This window comes from Crocuta crocuta, unplaced genomic scaffold (assembly GCF_008692635.1).
Source record: "Crocuta crocuta isolate KB4526 unplaced genomic scaffold, BGI_CrCroc_1.0 scaffold1230, whole genome shotgun sequence".
Lineage (NCBI taxonomy): Eukaryota > Metazoa > Chordata > Mammalia > Carnivora > Hyaenidae > Crocuta > Crocuta crocuta.
In genome coordinates, this window is record NW_027529609.1 from 249,826 (window position 1) to 258,432 (window position 8,607).

The 8,607-nt window shown below is 42.5% G+C and overlaps 1 protein-coding gene across 1 annotated transcript in view; it reads left to right on the top strand.

Moving 5' to 3' along the window:
* Positions 1 to 8,607, top strand: part of AMOT (angiomotin) — a 50,711-nt gene that overhangs the window by 36,888 nt on the left and 5,216 nt on the right. The window lies entirely within an intron of this gene.

An 8,607-nucleotide genomic window follows, 5' to 3' on the forward strand; every position in this document is an offset into this window, starting at 1 on the left:
AGAAGTGAAGATGCAGTGGGAAGGGTTGGTAAACCAAAAAAAAAAAATGAAGATGCTGTACACATAGACTCCAGACATTTTAGAATTGGCTCCAGTCTTTAGACTCATCTGGCCATATACCCCCTCATTTTCAGATGGGAGAAAATCAAGACCCAGAAAAGGTTGCATGACTCACTTAAGACCACACAACAAGTTAGGGACAAGGTAGGGACTCAATCCTAGGTGTTTAATGTCCATTTCTAGTGTATGCCATGCTGGTAGGCAGGGATAGTGATTTTTCAGCCACCCGTCCCACTTTCTGAGTGGCATGACTGTTTGATACGGCAAGCTGCTTTCCTGATCAAAGGAGTCTCCTGTTCAAGCTCCAAGACAGAAAGTGCTGTTGCCTTGGGAGGAAATCTGAATTCCCCTTGCTTCTGGATCAGAATCCAAACTGAAGTGGCTTGGGCAGTCATGCTCTCTAAGAATAGGGGCTCTTCAAATGGGGCTCGGTCACCATGGTTCTCTCACTAACCCGAGGGGTCTCGGCATCTCCCCAACCAGCGCCAGGGCAACCCTCAGCCTGCCAGCGTTTCAGAACACAGCGCTACTGCACTGATGGAGTTGCTTCGCGAGAAGGAGGAGAGGATCCTGGCCCTGGAAGCTGATATGACCAAGTGGGAGCAGAAGTATTTGGAGGAGAATGTGATGAGACATTTCGCTCTAGATGCCGCTGCAACCGTAGCTGCACAGAGGTAAGTAGCTGGCTTCTGGAATTCTTCCTTGGAGGGTGTGGGTGATGGGCAGAACAGAAAGGTGACTGGTTAAAAGATTGTTCTGGGTGTTTTTGCTTTTTTCTTATAGTGCTCTTTATTCCCCTCACCAGGGTCTACCTAAGTGTGTTTCCTTTCACCTGGTTAAACAGAGACTGTTTAGGAATTTGGGTCAGGAATTTGAAAATGAACGTTAACTTAACGAACTTACTGGAATCATAGTTCAGCTTTCGTCAGGAGCCAGGATGATGGCAGATGGGGTCAAGTGAACATTCGCATGCCTCCTTCACCAGAGTCATGACTTCTTTCGGCCACATGTGTAGGTTTCTTTGTTTAGTCCCAGGACGGGAGTGAGAGCCTCTCCGGAGAAATGCCACTCACAAACAAAATGTCACTCAGGAGTGGCTGCTGCCATTTGATAGCTCTGGCTTACCCAAGGTATGCCAGAGGCTGTGCTGAACATGGATCCATCCGTGCCCTTTGAGAAGGTCTATATTTGAAGGCCACACTCTCTGGGTCCCTGAGTTCATCACATGTAAACAGTCACATTCCACTTGGTGAGGGAGAGAAAGTGGCAGAAGGATTTTTAATTTTTTGCCTCTTCCATGCCCCTTTTTCAAGGGAAAACATTAAACATTGGTCTTTAGAGGAAACAGTGCTCTTGTCCAATTTGTATGTCTCACTGCTGTTCATAATCCTCGGTTGGAAAAGAAAGAGAGAAACAACAAAAAACTAAATTCGAATCAGGGGCTGTTGGAGAGACAGACAGAGCTTTGGTGTCCAGTTGGATATCTAAGGGAGGCTAGAGCATATTGCACCCATTGAAGCTCTACCCAGAAAGTTATTAAAAAACCACGATGTCGTTTCAAACATTCGCCTAAAGGTGGCGAACTGACAGAATCTTGAGACACTTGCCAGAATTTAGGCTGTGATGTGGGGTGTGGTGGGGTGGCAGATACACTTATTTGTGAGTCCTTCTCATGCCAAATCAGGAGGAGGTCAGTGCTTAAGAGCTAGGCTGGTGATCTGCACGTGTATTCCTGATTCTCCAGGAAGACATCTTACTGTTTCTCTAACACATTCTGCCTGCCTCCAAGTACATGGAGAATAGATAAACCTTAAATGGATTGAAATCACCTGTGCCACGGGGCGCTTGGGTGGCTCAGTCTGTTAAGCATCCGACTTCAGCTCAGGTCATGATCTCCCAATTCATGGGTTCGAGCCCCACGTCGGGCTCTGGGCTGACAGCCAGCTCAGAGCCTGGAGCCTGTTTCGGATTCTGCATCTCCCTCTCTCTCAGACTCTCCCCTGCTCACGCTGTCCCTCTCTCTCTCTCTCTCTCAGAAATAAATTTAAAAAACACTAAAAAAAAAAAGAAAGAAATTGCCTGTGCCTTGATTTTGAGGTCATCATGGGCTTATGCATACCTGTCTTTCTTTTCGGAGAACAGTGTGCTCGCTGCATGTTAGGGCAGTAACCAAGTGCAAGGAAGCCCCCAGCTGTGCTAGAAGATGGTCAGGAAGTTTGTAGGCAGATTAGAAGCAGAGTTAAGAATTAAGAAAACACCTGTGCCCAAATGGTTATTCAAAGGTTATTCAGGAAACCCTAACACTGAAAAGGAGACAAAGGGTGATTTTGTCATCTTTGGGCAGAAACTGAGAAAGATCTAGCTCATAAAGGTGTGCAGTGTGAGAAAATGTTGGAAAGCCAACGTTCTTGATGCTTTGAGGCTCATGGCTAAAACTGACTTCAGAATAGACTTCAGGTCAGGAAATGCAAGAAAGCTAGGAGGTTGTCACTGGGGTCCTTGTATAAAAAAAACTACTCCCATCCTTCCTTCCTTCCTAAGTTTTGATATTGGGAGTTTTGATATCTTTCAGATAGATTTCTTCCCAGAATCTGTTGCTTTCAACAAAGTAGATTTAATTTAAACCACATTTGTTTAAATCACCAGGTAGAAAGTTTCCATGTAATCACTGTTTTCAGTTAAATGTGCATGCTTATCATCTAATATGATAAAATCAGTTAAATGTGCATGCTTATCATCTAATATGATAAAAAGCAGCTAGTTTCCACCTGACCGGAAACACCTTATGTTAGTTCCTTGGTCAAACATCGTGTTATCAGGACTGTATGCTTTTTTTTGCATGCCTGTTAATCCAGCCCACAGGAGAAATTGAGAGACTGTGTTCACATTCTTGCAAAATGAGAGAGGTGGACTAGGTAATTCCTCCAGACCTTTCTGTTTCTAGGATTATACTATTTTTTTTTTCCAGAGATAGTGCCTCTTATGCTTGGCCACAGAGATTGATTTCCTTTTCCTCTTTTTTTAATGAGATTTCCAATTTGGAAGGTAACATTCAGAAAATTTTATTTCAGAACCTATGGGCTCTTCTGCCTTCCCTTCCAACATCTCTTGCCCTTTCTTTTCTGTCCAGTGGTTTCATTCAACCTTAAAAATTTGGGGCGCCTGGATGGCTTAGTCGGTTAAGCGTCCGACTTTCACTTAGGTCATGATCTCGCGGTTCGTGGGTTCGAGCCCCGCGTCGGGCTCTGTGCTGACTGCCAGCTCAGAGCCTGGAGCCTATTTCAGAGTCTGTATCTCCCTCTCTCTCTGACCCTCCCCTGCTCACGCTGTCTCTCTCTCTCTCTCTCTCCTAGAAATAAAAAATAAAAATATTAAAAAAAAATTTGACCAAGGTTCTGCTCTTTGCCCCTTTCTGTGGCAAAGGCTTTATATTCTATTTTCTTTCTAAATAATTTTTAAAGAAGTGAAAGAGAAGGAAATGGTTTCTAACTCTATAACTTAAATCCCTAAATCTAGTGCCACATTTTAATGACATGCTTGGTTTCTGTGTATTCTGCTAGTATCTCTGACTTCATACGTTCCCAATGTAATAGCTTATAGGTGAATAACAGGTTGCACATTTGGGAAGTGTTACTTGGGTGGTATCAATGGTAGTTGTAGAATTTTTTCAATTAAGGTATTGTTTACATATTGTAAAACACCTATTTTATATGAATGGCTTGATGAATGTTGGCAGTTACAGACAATAATGTAGCCACAATCAAAATAGAGGGTGCATTCTAAAGTGCTCTTGTACCCCTTCAGTTTGATCCCTTCCTCCCCCACCTGACACTAGACAACAATCAGTTTGTTATTATAATTTTGCCTTTCCTAGAATGTTGTACAAAAGAAGTAATGTAGTATATATCCTTTCTGCTTGATTTCTTTCACTTGGCGTAATTATTTTGAGATTCATACAAGTTGATGCATGTATCGATAGTTTATTCCTTTTTATTGTTGAGTAGTGTTCCATAGTCTGGGTGTACCACCATAGTCTATCCATTCACTTGATTATGGATATTTGGATTGTTTCAGGTCTTTAGTCATTGTGAATAATAAAGTACAGATTTTTAAAAATTTTAATGTTTATTTAATTTTGAGAGACAGAGCACAAGTGGGGAAGGGACAGAGGGAGAGAGGGAGACACAGAATCAAAGCATGCCCCAGGCTCTGAACTGTCAGCACAGAGCTGGACGCGAGGCTCGAACTCCTGAACCGTGAGATCATGACCTGAGCCAAAGCTAGATGCTTAACTGACTGATCCACCCAGGCACCCCTAAAGTACAGATTTTAATGTAATAATAGAGAACGGTCTTTTCTCAGGTGATAAGGCCTGTTAGGTGATCTGTTTAGACTCCTGTTAGCACTTTAATTCTACAAAGCACCACTTGTCAAAGGGACAGCTGTCAAGGCAAGAAAGCACAGGTAGTGTTTTCTATATAAGGTACTCTTCTAAGTGCTTTACAGGTATTGCTTATCTTCACAATAAGTCTTTGAGATAAGTACTGTTATCTGTCCTATGTGTGAGGAAACTGAGGCACAGACAGGTTAAATAATTTGCCCAAGATCACACACAGCTACTAAGCAGAAGAACTGGAATTGAAAATGACATTTTGACACCTTCACCACTAGACTCTGCTGCCTTCCAGATATGATGATTTCAGGATGGTGATTAGGGATTATGAACTGTTTAAGATTTACAATTTGAGGCTTATTTATTCACTGAAAAGTATGATAAATAATCATAATAATATGGTCCATATTATAACTTCCATATTATCGTGTTCCTAGAGATTCTTTAGATGCTTAATTTACATAAGGGAAATTGTTACCAGGTAGTTTGACCTATATGAATAAATTTGGCTTTGCAGATTGCGGCTTGCAAATGGTGAATTTATTTCTGAATAGCAGCGAAAGGATAAAAAGATAATTGGGGCACCTGGGTGGCTGATTTGGTTAAGTGTCTGACTCTTGATTTCTGCTCAGGTCATGATCTCATGGTCCTGAGACCTAGCCCTGCATGGGGCTCTGCGCTGGGCATGGAGTCTGCTTAAGATTCTTTCTCCCTCCCTCTCCCTCTGCTCCTCCACAGTGTGTGCATGCATGCCTGCTCACATACACACACCCTCTCTCTCTCTCTCTTCTCTCTCTCAAAAAAAAAAAAGATAAATCCAATCAACCATGTAATTTACTAGTCCACATTTCCTGAATCCGGTCATTAACCTTCCCCAAACGTGCAGTGTATTGTTTTTATTTTGGATGATGTCAATCTGGGAAAGAAGGAAAGGAAGAGAAAGCAGGAGGTAGAAGCTGATCACACACATTATAAAGCCTACTTATTCCTTCCTTATAGGCTTTTCTCAGTTTCTGTCCTCTGCTTTTTCTCATTCTGCACTCTGTCTTAGCTGTCTTGTTCTCTACTACAGCTTCAAATAGTAAGTCTGACATCCCTTAGGTTAAAGTTAGAATTGTCAACAACTTGTTGGATATTGTCATATGGCTATTCATAAGATGTGTTAACTCTGATGTAACTAAAATCAAAACTCATTATAATGTTTTCCCCAAAATCTCTCCTTCTATTCCTATCATAGCAAATGAGCAGTATGCCATCTTTTCTAGTCTTTTGAATTAGAAACACCAGAGCTTTCATTCATTCTTCCCTCTCTCCAACACCCACATTTAGTCTCCAAGTTGTAGCATTTGTGCCTCCTATGGCCTGTTTGCATTCCCCTTGCTATTGCGTTGGTTCATGATTTCAGTATCTCTTGCTGGGATTATTACAGTGACCGTTCTGACTGGTTTGACCAAGTCCACTGTATTGTTCCCCTAATCCCCCATCACATTTCAGCCAGAGATAATGTTATCTTCATAAAATGTAGCTTGGATCATTCTACTCCCCTCAAAAAGCTCTAATAATTTTCAGTGCCAATTGGAATAAAGTTCACACTCCCCTCTGTAACAATTAATTACTTGCCCTTACATTTTCTTCTCTCCCCTTGCAAGTTTCCTGCAGCCAGGGACTAGTCTGATGAATGTCTAGCCACTTTTTAGCATCGCAGTAACTTCAACCACAGGGCTCCACTCATGGTCAAGTTCACATATTAAATAAACAAAAGGATGCTACTGATAGGAAGAGATGGATTTGAAGCTTAAAAGTTGAAAACTCTAGATATTTTAATTAGGAAGTCATGGGTGACATTCTGGAAAGTGATGTAAGCAATGTGATGGGGATAATTTCATCAGACAAAGGAAGGAGAGAGATGACTGGAGGGATAGTTGCCAGAAATCGTTTACTTAAGAATTTAGATGTAGGGAACACCTGGGTGGCTCTGTGAGTTGACTGTCTGACTTCAGCTCCAGTCATGATCTCATGGTTTACAAAATGGAGCCCCGCATTGGGCTCTCTGCTGTCAGTGTGGAGCCTGCTTTAGGTCCTCTGTCCCCCTCTCTCTCTGTATTTCCCCTGCTCATGTTCTCTCTCCCTCTCATAAATAAATACATATTTTAAAGGGCACCTGGGTGGCTCAGTCAGTTAAGTGTCTGACTCTTGGTTTCAACTCAGGCCATATCTCAAAGTTTGTGAATTGGAACCCCGCATCAGGCTCTGTGCTGACAGTGTCGAGCCTGCTTGGGACTCTCTCCCTCTCTCTTTGCCCCTCCCCTGCTCGTGCTGTCTCTGTCTCTCTCGAAGTAAATAAACATGAGAAAAATTTTTTTAAAAATAAACTTAAAAAAAAAACTAAATAAACATTAAAAAAAAGAATTTGGATGTAGGATGTCAAAATCAGGGATCTACAGTCTGGAATTTGCAGATTGTATTCTCAAGCCCAGCATCTCTCTCCTGATGTGCTTATGGATAGTCTCAGAGTCTTGGGAGTTAGGTCAAGTTGCTCCTTCAAACACTGCTTGCTTGCTTTTGCCTGAGCCACTGGCTTAGTAGCTCCAGTTTTCTAGAAGGAAGATTGATGTTGAAGGCCATCCTGGCAGCTCTGTAGGAATTCGCTAAGTGCCCCACATTTTCAGGCTCCATTCCTGAGGAGCTCACAGTGTCCATATCAATTAGCTGGCAGGGCTCTGAGTCCCCCAGAATGGTCTTTTATGCAGTCAAAGTGGCAGTGAGCCAGCACTGGCTCCCCCAGTGACAAACCGTACACTCATGTCCCCAGTGTCGATAGACACCACACACACTTTAGAGAGGCCTGGCTCTGAAGCAGCCATTGCATGGGATCTGTGCACTGTAGGAGCTGCCTCTAAGATTCTACCTAGAGCTGAAATTCCTTCAAGTCATACCTTTTTGTATGTTACTCTCCTTCTACCTATACTTTTCTCTCTTTAAATTTTGTTTTAAAAGTTCATTTCTTTATTTTGAGAGACAGACAGACAGAGTGAGTGGGGGAGGGGCAGAGAGAGAGAGAGAGAGAGAAAGAATCCCAAATCCCAAGCAGGCTCCACACCATCAGAACAGAGCCCGATGGGGGGCTTGAACTCATAAAACCCTGAGATCATGATATGAGCAGAAACTGAGAGTTGGACCTTAACTGACTGAGCCACCCAGGTGTACCTACTCATACTTTTCTCTCTAACAACAATAACTTTGTTGAGTGTTTTTACTGTGTCTGGCACTGCATCTTTTACATGCATACTTTTATTTGAGCCTCCCAAAATGCCATGAGATACAAGTATAATTATGACTTCTGTCTTCCATATGAGGAGACCGAGGTCTAGAGCAGTGAACTGACTTCCTGAGCTCATAAGAGTTTGTTCGTGGCAGGGTACTTGGGAAAGTGGGGTTGGACCCTCATGGAGTCTATGGTCAGAGCCTGTGCTCTCAACGTTACACAATGCCATTTCCCCTTGGGTGCTTCGGAACACAAATGCCATTCCTGATAGAACTATAAGCAAGTGAATTTGCTACAGCAAGTGTAGAATCCTGAGAGGCTAAAATATTTTCAGTTTAGCAATTGATGTGAGCCACTGTAAGCCCTTCTCCTTCTTGCTCTCCAATTTATTTCACCATTCAAATCAATGGCATCTCAAGTGTAAGCATTTTGGGTGACAGTTATTTTACAGGAACTCACCAAAATTCCTGAACTTTAATACTCACTTTCTGCGTCTTCGGTCCCCTGCCCTTTCACTCCCATCTGCACTGGTCACAGTCTCTAAGCTAAGAGAACGTAACTAGTTGCCAGCAGGAAATTCTCCCACTGCTCCCCGTTCTCATAGGAAGTATAATGAAGCAGTGCCAGTTCATTGTTTTCTCAGTCTTTTGTCGGCTTTTCCTTTAAGACCAATATAATTACATCAATAGTCTTCCTAATCCCTTTTTCTTTCCCTCCAACCTACTCAAAAAAGATCCAGGTTTTTGTCATTCCTTTCCCTCTTTTTTTCTACCACTAGTTCCAAATGAACTAAAGAAAGATGCATAACTTCACTTAATCAGGACGATACAGGATTCCCATGTATCTTTGACATCAGCCTTGCCCCAGCCCCTCCTCTTCTTCGTCTTCT